General features: G+C 48.1%; 1 protein-coding gene across 2 annotated transcripts in view; it reads right to left on the bottom strand.

Moving 5' to 3' along the window:
* Window positions 1–17,325, bottom strand: part of LOC119393236 (galactosylceramide sulfotransferase) — a 129,184-nt gene that overhangs the window by 28,645 nt on the left and 83,214 nt on the right. The gene's annotated exons all lie outside the window — the stretch shown is intronic.

Here is a 17,325-nt window from a genome sequence, read left to right as displayed (position 1 = left end):
GCATTGCACCTTATATGTATTTAACAGTCCTGGATAAAGCCTTTTAATGCAATTTATATTTCCTACCATCAGCACACTTCTCACCAATTGGCGAAAACACCTTCCTCATCGATATTTCCTGGCTAAATATGCACTGTCGCAACGGAAAAAGATTTGCTCAAGTGACCGATAATCGGAACAGCAAAGTCGCAAATCGCACTGTAAATTCGTAGTTAAGGATGGGCTACATTCTTGCCGGCCACTCCCGCTTTAACAGGTGGATCGTGCCTGCTACTCTTTTGTCATGTTGGGGGACAAGGCGCCCAGAGTCCCGATTTTCATGCTGGGTATTCGCCGCTTGTGCTGATCTTTTTCTGTCGCGACTGTACATTGGGACAAGTAATAATAATAATAATAATAATAATAATAATAATAATAATAATAATAATAATAATAATAATAATAATAATAATAATAATAATAATAATAATAATAATAATAATTGTTAGAGTTTTACGTCCCTAAACCACGATATAGTTATGAGGGAAGCCGTAGTGCTCCGGAAATTTTGACCATCTCGTGTTCTTTAACGTGCACCTAAATCTAAGTACACGGGCCTCAGGCGGTTCACCTGCATCGAAATGCGGCCGCCACAGCCGGGATTCGATCCCGCGACCTTCGGGTCAGCAGTTGAGCACCATAACTACCGTGTCGGGGGTCGCGACAAGTAAGGTTTCCAAAGACGACTGCATTAGTGCCAATGCAGTGGCGTCTTTGTTCCATGCATGACTCAGCGCACTTGAGTTTGAGACACGAAGATGGTGAACATTCCGTGCTGCTAGCGCTTCATCAAAAACGATCACCGATGGAGCTGCGTAACACGAGGCCCACTCAATAGCGCAATGCTCACGGACGCTGCAGTTTTGGAAATGTGCACACCGTGTTTAGCTCAAACTTGCAATGAAGCCTTGAGACGGCTGACTTGAATCAGGCCACAGGGCCCAGCCGTTGTAAGTGCCATAAACACAAGCGAAAAACTCGGCGCCGGTATTTCCCTACGCTGCCGTCGTCGGGGAAAAGAGGCGCACGTCAACTCCGGGGCAGCGCGCCCCTTTTGACGGCGCCGCGCACAACATACGACAGCGTCGATAACGACGACAGACGCCGGCCTCTCTCCACGTAACGGCCGGGATACCGTGCGCCGCTGTGCAAATAGGAAGTGAGGTTCCCTCCGAGCGACATGGCCCGTCGCGCTGTCAGTTCGTATCGCGAAAAAGACACCGCAGCTGCCGAGACGGGTATGCTCAGCAGACGGTGGAACTCGAGCGCTTTCTTCGGCCTTTCTTTTCCTTTCTCTCGTTTCATTTTGAATGTCGCGCAAACGGCGAAAGGCGGCACACCGCTGTGTAGATAAATGGTGCGCAAATAATATTCCGAACTAATCGCTCCATCCCGTATGTGGTTCTTTTGTAAGGGCTTATGAAAGACACTTTGAACCACTATACCTTTTCGTTACACTCGGCACAACAAGTAATATTTCATTCATATGACCCGCTTATTGGCGGTGCTTAAAGGGACACTAAAGTGAAACATTGAGTTAGCTTAGACTGATAAAATACACTCTGAAAACTCTAATGTCGTTTTTTCGCCACCGTAGGTTTATTAATATATAAGAAAATTTCCCGGCGATATCTCCGTCGGTGACGTCACAGATTTCAAAGGTTTTTTGTGTTCTTGTGTTTTCTTTTGTATTTTGGCCCCATTGGCTCAATGATATTTCCTGAAGCTGGGTATCTCAAGTCTCCGGCTCCCTCAGAAGACAATGTACTACATTTTTGCCGATTAAAAACTATGTAGGTTTTAGCAGACGTCAAAATCTTTGACGTCACGGCGATCAGTGCGAGAACTTCAATGTGGCGTCGCCACCCGCATTTTATTTTTGCGCGTTTTCTCGCTTACCGAACGTCTTCACGAGGAAAGCGAGGTGTTTTTGGTATCGCGAAAGAGCAATTTGCCAATACGAGAAAAATCGTTATTATCTTTATGTCCTTTTAAAATATCAAGAATGTACGAGGGCATTAACGTGACGCTAACGCTAAATCCCGCCTCCCGTACACCTAAAGAAAAGAGCAAGGCCAAGAAAAGAGCAACGGTCGCGTTTAATTTGTTCCGAAATAATATTCAGAAACTACAGTTACGCTTTCTTTCACATTTATGTTTCGGCAAGACATAGGCGCAGGCTCCGCAGAACTCGACAGCTCGTTTTCTACGGCACGGAATTTATGGCGGCACTCTAGGGCCCAGCTGGAGAGCCGGTGCAAATCACGGTATGTCCCGTACCCCGAGAGCCCGCGTTTGCCTGTGCCTCATTCTCTGCGCGGCACACATCTCTCCTTAAGGCCCGAACGGATAACAGCGCGCTCGTTTCGCACTGTTGGCGTGACCTAGGCTCATCCCACAACGTGTATTTCGAAGGCACCGAGTGTTTCCGGAGTGAAAAAAAAAAGTGTAGCGCCCGACGTTTGTACATTTTGTATGCGTACATTGCACTTGTTTGTTTTTCTATCTTTTTTTCGCCGCTCTACTGATGACTTAGAAGGGGATACAAGGTCGCCTAAAGCCTCAATTTGTAGCTGCCGGAGCGAATAATTTTGCTGTAAGCTTTTGGCCCTCACTGCCGAGGAAAACCAGAGTAGACGTCTCGGAAAGGAAGGTAATGACGTGTCTTGAGATCTTTAACGAACACGCACAAAAAATAAATAAAATAAAAAACGAGACCTTCCATTTACTTTCTTTCATCTTGGAAAGGCATCGATACCATTACCTTGCCCCGAACAAAGAACGAAACGGCCGACAAGAAAATGTTATAGCAAGTAGTTCGCCCTACTCTAACCGGAACTTAAGCTCAGATACGCGACTTCAATACAGCAAGCTATAGCAGGCATTAAGTGTTAATAAGTGTTTCAAATGTTTGTTTGTTTTGATTAATAACCCTATTTGGCGAATTGGTCCAAAATTCCGGAAAACCCACTTGGACCCAACTTGAACCCAATACCCACAAGCGGAAATGTAGTCAAAACTTAAAGGAGTGCTGACACGAATATTTTCAGTTGTCGTTTGCGTCAAATGAAAGGTCAAGTCCTCAAGAGCCTAGAAAAGGTACTGCTAAGCGCAAGTGCGCCCTGGCGAAGTAATTACAGTATGTTTTTAAAAGCTAGTTTCGGTTCCTACTGTACCCTGACGTCACAACACGGTATGAGCTTCTCGACACGTGCTCGCACAATGTATAGTGACGTTTCCAGGGCCGCTCCGCACCGCGGCTCCGTTGGTGACGCACAAGCGGCCATTTTGGAAGTTTTGATGACGCACAAGCGGCCATCTTGGAAGTTTTGGTACCTAACGTCATCACAACTAGCCAGACTGCTGCGTGAAGTCACCAGAATTAGTACTGTAGTCTGACGTCAAGCTAGTGTCGATGTCAGTAAGTGCGCCATGGAAAAATTGACTTCAATATCCAAATAAAATATCTTATCAGCATTTGCTGAGCTTCACACTTGCTCAGAGCCGTCTCTGCATACAGGAGATTTGTATGGCAGAGTAAACTCGCCTTCGAAAAAAGGTGTCAGTACCCCTTTAACACAAAGTACACGTAAGAGAAAACGAAGAATATTCACGTACGGAATCTTAATAAAGGAACACATGTAAATGGTTTTACGTGTGTGTCGTCTTTTGTCGCACAGCAACAAGCGATCAAAGACCACGCGCCGACCACCACACGGAGCTAAGCATGTCGTGAGCAGATCCCGTTGATTGGCCGCTAGACGTAGCGATGGCGGCAGCGCCGAGAAGGAATCAATTCGGTTTGAACCCCCTAGTCATCCTGGCGTTAAGAAGTAGTCTCGCACCCCAAAGACCTGGGTTCGTTTCCCATCCCGACCCACAGTGCCCCGAGCACGTCAAAAACTGAAAGCGGATTTCTCCGCACTGCGATGCTTATAGAGGTGAAGCCTACCCGACAAACAACAGGGGCAACTATCGGGCTCTGCAGCAGGCTTAAAAATAAAATAAGTTCTGAGGCTCTGCGTGCCACAACTACATTATGATTAAGAGGTGAGCCCTAGCGAATAATTCAGGATGAATTCCTACCATCTGGGATTACTTACCGTGCAACTATATTTAAATATAAAGGTCTGTTTGCATATCGCTCCCAACTAAATACGCAAACTCAACGGCCGCGTTTTGAGCGCGCCTGGCGCACTCGGTTTCGATATTGGAGCCTTGAATCGATGATGAATATCAATTTCCGTTCGATATTACGGATTTCTAAAAAAAAGAGTACGCAATTTATTGTGTCGCCCTACGACTTTTCTACATAAACAGGCGCCCTCAAGTTGGCAACTGAACAGTTAATTAGCAGCAGCAAAGTATCTCTACCTCGACATAGAGTTCGTGTGTGAAGGCGACAGATGTCATACTGCCGAAGAAATTTTATTTAAAAATCTGTACAATCTAAACGCTGTGTGTGCGTGCGTGTGTGTGTGTGTGTGTGTGTGTGTGCGCGTGCATGCGTATGTGTGTGTGTGCATGCGTGCGTATGTGTTTGTGTGTGTGTGCGCGTGCACGCACGCACTCACTCACTCACTCACTCACTCACTCACTCACACACTCACACACACACACACACACACACACACACACACACACACACACACACACACACACACACACACACACACACACACACACACACACACACACACACTCACTCCTCACTCACACACTCGCGCACACACTCGCGCACACATGCGCGCGCACACAGACACACAGACACACACAAACACACACACACACACACACACACACACACACACACACACACACGCACGCACGCACGCACGCACGCACGCACGCACACACAGTAGCTAGGCGTTTTTTAATGCAAACGTCAAGCATTAGCATTAAGTAAGAAAAACGTATAACATAGTGGCACGGCTAAGGATCCATGTTAACGGTGTGAAGAGCATCAATGCGAAAAGAAAGAAAAAGCCCTTTTTCGCACTTTCAATAGTATTTTTCAACGGAAGGCGCACCCGCAGAACCAGGATCTCTTTTTCTCATCGTTTATTCCCGGTCAGATACAATAATCTAAGATAATGGCTTCATTCTGCTTTCTTATTTGAGACGTAACCCCTTTTAAGAAAGCATTAGTAAGCGCGTTGTCCGCGTGAGGAAGTCGAAAATCGAAACGTTAAACTATTATTCGCGCTAAAGGACACACATATTGAAGCTTCTAGAAAAGCGCTCGGCATTAACAGTGAGAAACGCAGAGCTACCCCTCTTCTCAACCTTTAAAAAGAAAGAAAATGAAAAGAAAAAAACATGCCCAGCCCCCGTTTCAACTGTCGAACGCAGATGCACCATGGCAGAGGAGCATTAATAACCTCTCGACGTACGCTTCTTCTGAATAAAGCCTTCAACGGAGCCTAAAATAGGTTAATACAAGTACATATACATCCAAGAGTCAGGGGAAAAAAACTCGCGCGCGTGTCGCGTTAAAAGCGAGAAATTACAATTTTCCATTCAGCCGACTGGGAACTCGTTTGCTCTTTAGAATCCGATTTGTAAACCCGAGAGTACGGGAAGGGAGCCACGTCTAGATAAAATTAAGCGAACCAAGGAGTAAAATGAACGAGTAATAAGGCAGCTATCATAGCGCGAGTATAAAGAAAAAAAGGTAATATACAGAAAAAAAGGGGTGGGGGGGCCGGTAAGGGAGCGAACAAGAGACGCTCTGAAAGAACTGCAGGTTCAATCATCCTTCATCGGGAGCATATGACAGTGGAAGCAAAGAGTCGTATACAATTCCCACATGAGAGCGCTGTACGGCACTGAGTAAAAAAAATAAATAAGAAAGACTCCAGCGAAAAAGACACCGCAATCTATTCGAATTGAGCTCAGCGTTTTTTTTTGTTCTTTTTTTTTGGGGGGGGGGAGGGGGGGGGGACTGCAAGATTCTTTACTTCACCAAACCTTTCCTCTCGTTTCCCACTCAGTCAACATCGTATGGATCAAGTGGAAGAACCAGTTCTCATTCAAGCGGCTAAAAATATAACGCAAGTAAATATAGCACGCCATAGTACCTATTCATCTTAAGGACGGAATTGGGACCGGCCGTATAATAACTGTTATTGGCCCAGTCCCTGTCGGGATCGATGCTGGCGCAAGGATGGCAGACATGCAATGGCAAAGCGGCAGAAAAGCAAAGAGGGCGAGAGGCGGTCGAAGAGTGACGACAGAACGCAGTGTTCCCAGGCGCACAACGCGCGCGAGAGAAAATAAAAGGCGATTCAGGCATTCGAGGCGAAGATGACGACGCTATATATAAGGGAGAAGCTCGGGAAGCTGCAGAGCTTCGGACGCCGAGCCACGTCCGCACCGAATGATTAAACTGGCAGTGCCATCGCGGTGCGAAGCCGGGATGGGAGTATGAAGAGCGCGCACTGACAAGCCGACCCTTGCGCCCGCTGTTGTGTTTGAAGATTGGTCGCAGTATACCGAAAAAGATGTGTAGAAATAAAAGCAGTGTGTGGAAGACAAAAAGGGAGTGAAATAATCCTCTGTAAGGACCGGCGACCGACAGCTCGCGTTATAGAGACGAGCACGGCTGTAGACGCGCTGTACGACGCGCTGTACGACGCTGTACGCTGTAAGACGCTGTACGACGCGCTGTCTACGGAGCGCAAGGAGGACCCGGCATTTGCAAACAGCAATCTTCGACGTTTATTTTTTGTAATTACAAGCTCAATATGTACGTGCGCCACAGTGTATCGAGTGAACTAATTGAAAATGCCAACAAATGTCGATAAACATGCCACGAAAGAAGCGAGGAAAGAGGGAAAGGCTTCTACAAAAACGTCAAACGTGATAAAGTAAACGACCCTACAGCGAAAGCTGCCAGGAAAACGTAACCTCGTATCCAGAAAACCGTACATGCAAGGAACAGTAAGCCATTGACATTTCCTAACGTGTCGCACGTCAGGAATGCAAATGCAAGCACTCACACGAATAGCGTAAACGCTTAACTTTCTCCATATACCGCCAACCAACACGACATTTCGGCGTTCACAGGAATGCAATATCGCAGAACTGTGACGCGATGGGCTGCAGTAAATTATACACGACCCTCTACGCACCCGCGTGCGAACGTTCTTGAATGTTTGAGTAATGTAGTAACGTGGACTCGCGATTACAACGACGTTGCACATTACCTCGCTTCGTACGTCTCACCTTATATGCTGGAAACAAAACATTTATTGGCAATGTACTGTCGACATTAATGAGATAGGCTGCTTATATTGACGCTGTTATGCATGGGACACCATCAAGACCCACGCAAGCGTTTTAATTTGCGTACATATTGAACGAAACAATGCAAAGAACAGCACTACAAGAAGCTGACGCAGATGCAACATCTGCAGCCTCTTCTCGTAATCCTTTGTGGTGCAGCGTTTTTTTTTTGCAGACGCCGTCTGCGCTGTTTGCTTGATACATCTATCTATACCAATTGATCTACAGTGTGAACTGCTGCAAGCAAACTGTGTATTGGTATGATATTTGAAGTGGTTTCAGTGATTGGTCATGTTAGGTACCGTTCAGTATTATTCTTTTTTTTCGCTGCAGAACTTCGTGATATGGAGTAGCCGAGGCAATATGGACCTCAACCTCTCCACAGCAAAACAGTTAGAACAGAACAGAACAGAACAGAACAGAACAGAACAGAACAGAACAGATCTCTACCTACTAGATAACATGAAGATTTAACACTGGAAGCACGCAAAGCCTTTTTACTGGCATATGCGGAACATTAAGGCTAGATGCTATGTACTCTGGTTAACACGTTGACTTCGCGGCAAGGTCGCTTTAAAAGATATTACTGGCCTTAAGCGCATTTTTTCGCCCCAGAATCAGAATCTGTCGCTACTTTATTATCTTTTTTTCTTTCGATGTCGTTTTTGTGCGGTTGCCCCCATATTGCGACGCGACAGCACGCCAGGATTCACCTGTCGCGTCGCTTGTCGCCAGCATGTGGTTGTAGATTAATAAAAATTACCGAGAGGGAGTGTCGACATAGGCTCATAGTTCACTGCTATAAGCTGTGCCGTCTTTTTTATTATTTTATTTTTACCGCAGGTGCGGTTTGCCCTGTACACAAGGGATAGCGACAAACACTTCGCCGTGTTTAAGGTGCTTCGTATTTCTTTCTTTTCCCTTTTTCTCGCAAAGTGCGAGTGTACCGCGAGCGCGAGCCATGCATACGCAACGAGACAGGAGACCAGAATTTTATTGATAAACAAGTGCGTGTGTTTACGGGAGGAAGATACGAAGGCGACACGGCATAGAAAGGAATGAAAAACAGGCGGCCGGAGTGGGGGAATACGAAAAGGAGCATGCAAATGCGTCAGAACACGAGAATTCAGCCACCAGCACCTTTTATTGGTACAGAACGCTTCCCGCGGGATATTTTTATTTGACATACTGCACTGTAGTGCCGCGTTCTTTCGCAGCCTCGTGTATTTCATCGCGAGAAACAAACTCGTGCGTATGTGAAGTAAAAGTGGTACAGACGCAGCATCGATCTGTGGTGCGAGTATAGAGAGAGCATCGGGATTTCCTCTGGCGCCCGATGCGCTCGGCAGGCGAAGGAATGCGTACGGCACGCGGCGCTCGCGGACCTAGCTTCCGTCATGCTGTAGTAGGCTCCTCTGCTTCATCTTCCCAAAGGACATGTAGCCCATGGCCGTGCGCACAGTTCTCCATCAGGGAGGGGGAAGGGGGCAAAGTTTATCGCAGCGCTCCTCCCCCCCCCCCCCCTCGGATATAAAGCACAGCATGCTTCACAATGAAAATGAAGTGATGACGTGCTTCTCGCAATGACCTGCCTTTGGTCCCTGGCTTTCCGGTAGTAAAGTTGGGAAGCAAAAAGGTATTGGAATGCAACACCAGGGGCCTTCGGCCGCCATTATCGTCAAAAACCTGCGTGGCTTGCTCTTTAAACAAAGGGCGCGTTAAGTTAGAGCGCTCCGAAATCCAAAGGAACACGCTCGAATGCGCTCGAGTGCAACGCCTTCGGTGCTTAGCTTAACGGTGATTTCCGCCTATTGCTTTCGGGGGCACGAAAGCGTCGCATGGCGAGTGTTATGTTGTTTCCGCGGTAGGAACGAGTGGAGAAGGAGAACGCACTTCGCCGGAGGAGAGGGTCGGAAACACGTCATTTCTTCGGAAGCCGTAACAGGCGCGAGCTCTCGCGCACGCCCTCGTGCACCGTCTCAGGGTTGGACTCGGAGTGCGTAGAGCGCGCTCCGTAATCACGCACCGGAAGTCGCTTTTCAACCGTTAAGTTTACAAGAGCGCACTCCGCAGGCTAGAGCGCGCTCGAGCTCCTTAACTTAACGCGCCCAATGATGGGACAGGGCCGAATGAGTAACGGTATGGACATACCTTGCCCCCCCCCCCCTTGCCTATGATGTAGCCGGACATGGCCGTATGCAAATGCGAAAAGTGAGCGAGAAGTAACTTACAATGCCGCATTCGGCGAAAGCGACTGCGGCATTTAAATTCGGCGAAAGCGACAGGGATACCAAATGTACTAATTCGAATAGTCCACTGTTTTTCGCAAAGGAGAAACAGTCTTTTCTTTCTACGTTCGCTTTTTGGGCTGTAGACAAACGTCTGTTTTTCTGCATGTTCATTTGATTCTCTCGATTGAGCGCACGAGATCAAAGCGCTCAACCTCTGAAGGCCCAGGAGGCACGACGGAGGTCTGTACCTCGGGAGTGAAGAGAAATGGGCAACGCCCAAGGGAATAAGGCCTCCTTGCGCATCTGCTCTCTGCGTCGCTTCTGACTTCGAAAAAGCACCCGCAAAGGCAACGGCTAAACCGGGCACTGATATAATGGATGGCTGTTTACAGTGCGATGGTTGCCCATGAAATGCGGAGGAAAGGCTGTTGCCTCGTCATCCACTAAGGTCAATCCAAATATTCACTTTCCTTTTGTTTTTGTTTGTCGAGATGGTCCAACTCAGTTTTGCCGAGAATGAAGTTCGGAGACTTTCTGAGCTTGTTATTTGTGTTCTTTTCGTGAGCGTTTATCGTCCCTCTCATCATCACTTTTTGTAAAAAAAAAATAAGCCATATATATAAAGGTCTCGCAAGCGGGTCGATGTTAATTGTCACATGTGCCCTTCGTGCTACGGTGACGGCCGGCTCTTTTCACCTCTGCTTCAGCCGCGCTCGCGTGCTAGCTTTTGCTAGCGCGTAGACCATACGATGCGCAGGGCGATGTTATCTATTTGGACTTTATACGGAGCATGACGGCGACGGCGACGGCGAAAACCCGCCGAGAGTGTCCACATAATTGCTGTAGCAATTAAAGAAACAAATGTGCTTTAAGTTACCGTTCGCGCTTATATCCTTAGATGTGAGAGCGAACGTAAGGCATATTAGACGATGTAAAAGCGTCTGCTTGCCTTCCTCGTCATCTCTTTTCTCCGACGACTTGCTAATGGTCTTAGTTCTTCGGAAAAACGAATCGAAGACACGATGAGAGAGGCCTTTCGTGCGGAGACGCAGTAAGCCATTTTCATCTTCGCCGTTTAGTGCGACTTCCTTTCTTAACTATAACCACGGTGTATCGGGAAAGCTAAATAAAATCTAATAAATGAATCAACAAAAGAGTGTTCTTGAACCTTTGTGATGTAAAGGTTCCGTAAACAAGTGCCCTTCCTTTACGTTCACGCGGCTAACGTTGTGTCGTGAGGTTCTTTTCACAACTCATTACAATACAAGGGTGCGTGAAGCCTGCCGGGTAACACGGACCCGCAGTTCGCCTTGCATATAATAAGGGCACGTCTTTTAGACACGCTTGGTAAGAAGCTCGTAAATTATCTCATCAAAACGCGACTAGAAGGCAGTTTCCGCCAGAAGACCATCATCGCTATACTCCCGAACACAAGCTCAAAGCGTGAGAAGCGCAGAAAAATATAAAGAAGGAGAGCATTTGGCCGTTCAGAGTTTCGAGCGGGCCCTAACGTCCCTTATTAAGCTTTCGCCTGGGGCTCTTCCTTCGCTGTTCAGCAAGAGCGCGGTTATCGAGGCGAACGGAGGGCGCAATACGAGAGGTCGAAGGCAAAATGTCTTTTTAAATATCTCTCAAGGAGAGGCGGACGTTTTCGGTAGCCAGTCGAAGCAGAAATGTGCAAAAGATCACGGCTCGACATTTAAAGAAGCTATGGTATATTGCTAGCGCTTTAAACCTAAAGTATTATTATACCAATTAGTTTCATGCGCTTCACGGGTAAGCAGGGAAATGTTGGTGCGGGTGACATGAGATCTCGGAGGAACACTAGGCGTGGCCGGACTGGAGAGGCGCGCGGGCGTGAATTCCCTAACGCCCGCGCGCCTCTAGTCCAGCCATGCACTAGGCAACGCTGCGCGTCAAATCTCAATATGAAAAATTTCGCCGGCGTTTCGTCATATATAACTCGCCTAAAACGAAAAAATGAAATATATATACCGCCACTCTCGAACTTCACAGAAGTAACACCAACATACAGATTGATCACAAACGAGATTTCTTGTGTCGCAATGGAACCGCATACATGTAACGTTTAGGCATGCTTTCCCTCCTCACTTTCGTTTCGAAGGAGGTAGTCAAGAGCGCTCATCGCCACCGCGCAGGAAGAAAAATATCACACCATCTCCCGCTAAAAGGACCATGAGGTGATGCGAAGCAGCAATTCGGCATGTAAAGCCCGCGTTTCAGAGGAGTAGGGGAAAGGAGGAAATGGAAGAGGGAAAGGGAAGAGGGAAAGGGAGGAGGGGAAAGGGAGATGGTAGGTGGAGAGGGGGAAGGGAGAGAGGGGATGTGGAGAGGGGAGGGGAGAGGAAGTGGAGAGGGAAGGGGAGAAGGGGGCGTGTGTGTGGAGAGGAGGTGCGTGGAGAGGGTTTGCGCATGCGCACTAAGGAGGGTCACGCCGCACGCCACCACCGGATTGAACTCCGCTATAAGATGCTTCACATCTAAAAAGCGAACGCAACTCTGTTAGTCGCAGAACAGCGTGACACACACAGTACATCCTGCCCGTGAGATGCACGCGACTGCTAGCGCTACTTATAAGCACTGGTAAGAAGACGCTGCGTGTACAGCTCTGAATTATAAGGCCCCGTCTCGCCATAAGCCGGCCGATAAGGGTACGAGAAAGATCAGGCACTAAAATGACACTAGCACACATGCTTCATTTTTCAACGTTGCACCGCACACGCACCCGTACTTCTTTAGATTACGGACACTCTCGCCTCGTGATGAGAAATTCGATGTCAAGACGAACGGTTGTCCCGTCTACCCAGTTTTGCTCCTTCCGCTGGCTGGGCTGTGCGCTCTGGCGCTGCTGTTGCAAGGAGAGGCTCCAATAGTAGTGGTCTGAGGATAGGAAAGACTTATTTCTGTGATGTTGACCATATTAGAGTAACTGGTGTGCTACACTGGGGAAAATGATGTGTGAGTTTGAAAGTTAGAGGTAAATAGAGGGAGAGTGTCCCCAAACGCTTCAAAGCGAATAGCACCCGACGCTTTTGCTGCGTTCTTTTGCAAACTCTTTTCCGATTCTTTGAATCCGCGCCAGCTTCGCCGACGGCAACGTCGAGGGGTCATCGTCCTCAGCCTGTTCCGAGGGCGGCCGGAGCGCGAACAGTCGCTCCGCAGAGACGGAATCCTGCACCATGGCCGCTCGCGATATGTAACGCTCCGACGTACTAAGTATGAAACAAGAAGGGGAAAACATTTTAAGACGTTTTAATGGAACAGTTTTTGTATCGCCCCCGTTGCGCCCTTAATTTCTAAATTTGTTGATATTTACTTTCGTCGTTTAAGCTTCGCACGCGCTGCCCTCTTTCTCTCTATTTATGGAAAAAGTTCCAGCGGGAGCTGTAGAGTGAAGAAGTAAATTGGATCGGCCGAGCGAAGAAATCGAGGGCAAACGAAGCGCCAACAGGAAACCGAAGAAATGTCGGAGGATTCCTTTAGCAACTCTCGCGGAGCGTAGGGAAGGTACGTGGCATACAGATATATATATATATATATATATATATATATATATATATATATATATATATATATATATATATATATAAAGACGGACGTAAAACACACGACAAAGAGGACTAGGACGAAGAGCTTCCGTAAAGAAGCGTTCGCCTGACGTTCTCGTACGGCTCCTTCTCTGCTTTCTCAGTAGAAAACAAACGAGAAATCGCGAACGGTTGGACAATAAAAGAACATGCCACCTCTCGAGCATGTTTCTGCGTCGCCTATACCGATGAACGGAGAGGAAGAAAAACAAGGAGGAGAGAAAGGGAGGCACGAAAAGGAAACGCAGTGTGTCGTGTAAAACGCGGGATGCGAAGCGATGACGCAGCGATCGTGTCTAAAAAAAAAAAAAAAACTGCGGTAAAAGGGGATATACGAGAACAGTTGAAAAACGACGAGTAAATAACTGTCGTAGGAGTAAGAGCTCGGGTAAATGGACACGAAAATATAAAGAACCCGCAAAAGTGCGGTATAAAGAAAAGAAGTCGAGAAAGCGACAGAGTCGTCGTCGTCGGAGCAGACGCCAGCAGCAATGCCGGCCCGCGGTCATATCTCACTCGAGGAGGCGCCGCGAGCGGTTGTTTCCTTGATGACGACGACGCTGAGCACCTTTTTATTTCTGCGACGGATCGCGCGCGCTTTTTGTACGACGACGATCAGCGCCTTCATCGGCTGCTTTTTACGCGCTTCGCTTGTTCTCCGGGCCGACTTTTATTGGCGGTCTCTTTCGCGGGCCGTCCTGCCGAAACGGCGGCCCCTCCGACAGACGACGCTTCGATATAAATTACCCTTCTCACGTCACACTTTACACACCGGCAGCTGCAGGCGGAGCACGCAATAACGCACACGTGGATCTCGCACAAGCCACCCCCTTACCGTTCGCCGCTCACGACCGCATCGGCCTCTATTTTCTCTTACGCAGTATTTGCCAAAACTTTGCCGGTTCTTCACTGATGAAAGTAAAGAACCAGCAGTAAAGAAGAGGTGAGACGGAAGAGCGAGAACAGCGGGACAGGTTCGGGCGTTCGATATGGTTTTGTGCCAGGCAAAAGCCCCCAGATAAACGACCCGGTGTGTATAGAGGAGGGAAGAACAAACGACGCTGGCGCCAGCGAGATTCGGCGCCGTTCGATATTGTACGGCGGGAATGTCTGTCATCACCGACGTGTTCGCCGGAGCGAGGGAAAACTGTACGGGATTCGAAGCGAGGCCGTCATGTTGACAGGCCATTATCGCACTCGGGCCATCCGTTCTTCGCCGCCGCATGGCGGGTGCGCCGATAGGCCGTCGACGTAATGGCGCCCAGAGTGCGCGCTCACCGATGGTTATTGGGGAAGCAGGTTTTGCCCACGGAAGAGTACGCGGCGGAGCCTCAGAGAGCCGCGCGTGCATCTAGAAGGCCCGCCGCTGATAGAGAAAGAAGCAAATGACAATGCGCAGGACACAGCCGACAATCGAGGATCTGCGGAAACAACGATCTGTTTCAGCCGCACGGTGTTTACGCTTAGCATCTCCCGTCCCGTGCGCGATAGGGTTGCCATGCGTCGATCGATGTCTGTGAATTGGCAGAGGATTATGTGTACGCGATCAGGGCGTCGGTATATGTAGTAGATGTATGGGCGGCGGCCGATGGGGGCGAAATGAAATAACGTCCGTGTATGCTTAGATCTGGGCGCACGATAAGAAGGACCCTGGGTGGTCAATACTTATCCAGAGTACCTTGTTGGACCATGCCTCATTCGTATCTTGTTTCTGCACCGTAAAACACCACAATTCAATTAAACGTAACCGTACAAAAAAGGGGAAAAGAAAGAGCATCCTTCACGTTACTCAAATGAGATGAAAGAAGATTGACGTCCTTCCGAGCACGAAGCTACAAAAAGAAAACTTCGCAACTGAAAGGCTTCGTTGGTCGAGGTTTAATATCCTGATGGTTCCCTTGATAGCTTTGTACTATAATGACGAGTGGATCTTGACTTTTCATTTTCATTAACTTGCACCTTCAAGGCTTCCGCCGAATTGAGTTGTCATGTATGACTGACTCTTGAAATGTGGCACTTGCACGGTGTATATCAAGGCAACCGCCTGTGCAACAGAATACAATGACAAACAAGAGAATCGATCAGTGCTGTTTACCTTGAATGAATGCATTGAGTTGTTTACACCCGAGGGCCAGATAGAACTCTGAGGGTTCCGTCATTCGATTACCTCCTACCACACACTGCGGTGAATCAAGACTGTGTCTGCAGCGTACGACAAAAAGCTTCACATCCACCAGTCGACACCTTTTCTAAACGAAGCATTTTTGGTGCGTAAGTGACCTAGACAAGAACTAGTACTATATGTCTGATATGCAAATAATTATAGCCCTTACGACAAAAGAGGGTGCTACGTTAAGTGTATGCTGCAAACACGAAGCAAAGAAGATGACTTTTAAGGGCTCGTTTTTCTTTGTTAGACACCATATTAATGAGAACTAACAGACAATAATGCCAAAAAAAGTATAGGGAATGTTATTTGTAGTAATTAGGATATAAATGTGAAGTAAGAGGAGGAGGAGAGGAACAGATGAAAAGGAAGCGCAGGGAGGTTAACCTGGCGCGAGTGACCGGTTTTCTACACTGCACAGGGGTGGGGAAATAGGGGTAAGACAGAGATAAAATCAAAACGAAACACACATACACACACACACACACACACACACACACACACACACACACACACACACACACACACACACACACACACAGTACGTTCCAGTCAGAGCCGTACTGAGAGACCGGTTGAACGCAGAAAGCGCACGAGCGCTTGCACAGCCTTTTTCTGTGACGTTAGGTCCGGTCGATGGCCCAGGATTCTTTCTTCCGACAGAGTGCGGTCGTCCAATTTGTCGAGCGCGTTGCAAAAAGACTGTCTCTGTGAACAGTACTGTGGGCAGTCGCACAGCATATGTTAAGTAGTTTCATCACTGCCGCAGTGGTCACATAATGCGGTGTCGGCCATTCCTATGCGGCACGCGCACGCGTGCGTAAATGTGACACCCAACCATAACCTGCACAGAAGGGTAGCGTCACCTCGGCGAAGGCCTGAAGGAATTTGAATGATGAAAAGATAACTTGCTGCAGGCAGGCACCGAACCTGCGACCTTCTAATAACGCGTCCGATGCTCTACCACTGAGCTACGGCGGCGGTCATCCTTCCGTCCACTTCATGGGGTATATATTTGCATTTAAACCTAGGAGTGTTAGTCAGCGCCGACAGCAGCCACGGCGGCGAGTGTGGAAAACTATCTGCCTGTTGGCGTCACGTAGCACGTGATCTTTTTACGAGCTGGCAGCTGACCAATAATCCCTCGCATACTACCTGAATGCATCAAACAAGCAGTGATATATAGGGAAATAGGAGAACAAAGTATTTATGCTAATGGTGCTGTAAGGGGCATATTACGATTTCACATATACGTGTAACACGTGCTTTCCTCAGTTCTCGTTAATTTTATACTAAAGTCAAGGGTACTGCTCTAATTACTGGTACTAATTAAAGGTGAGCAAACATTTTTTTTCGATTTCCCCCTCTTTCCTTAAAGCGCAGCCACGGACTCAAAATACGGCAGTCGTTCACGAGACTGGTATCTCGCAGCGTCATCAGCGTTCAGGCAAAGGACGCCGCTAAAGTTGCGGGTGCCACGAACGCGGGCGCAACACGACCTCCGAAGAGGAGCGCCTATTGATTGCGCATCGACATGGCTCAGCGTCGCAGCTTACTATACTTAAGGAACCCCAGCAGGGCTAACGACTCGCCCCGCCGCTGCCGGTCCGGCTGGCTGACATCGGTTTTCGATTAACCGATTTGCTCTTAAGTGGGCGCCGCAGCCAGAGTGTAGGCTGCCCGACCATCAGCGAGCCCCGTCGGTGACAGGAGTCCATAACAAAACGGTTCCCAAAAAGCAACACCGCGAAGCCTTGTAATAGAGAAGGAAAAAAAAACAAAAGGCTACAGGTAACGGCGTTCGTAGTTGCTTCTCGCACTGACAAATGATTAGGATGTCCAGCAGCCGAAGACACACGTCAGTTCTTTCGACCCTTAACTGGCTTATCTCGAGCTGTTCCTTTATTCGCATTATGTCGTTTTCGTTTCGCGGGCTCTTCATTGTTATGCATTCTGCCTTTGCCGCGGTGCGAAGTAGAACGATGTCACAGAG

Source organism: Rhipicephalus sanguineus, chromosome 5 (assembly GCF_013339695.2).
Source record: "Rhipicephalus sanguineus isolate Rsan-2018 chromosome 5, BIME_Rsan_1.4, whole genome shotgun sequence".
NCBI lineage: Eukaryota > Metazoa > Arthropoda > Arachnida > Ixodida > Ixodidae > Rhipicephalus > Rhipicephalus sanguineus.
The sequence above is the reverse complement of the archived record's forward strand: the minus strand, read 5'-3'. Positions and strand labels throughout refer to the sequence as shown.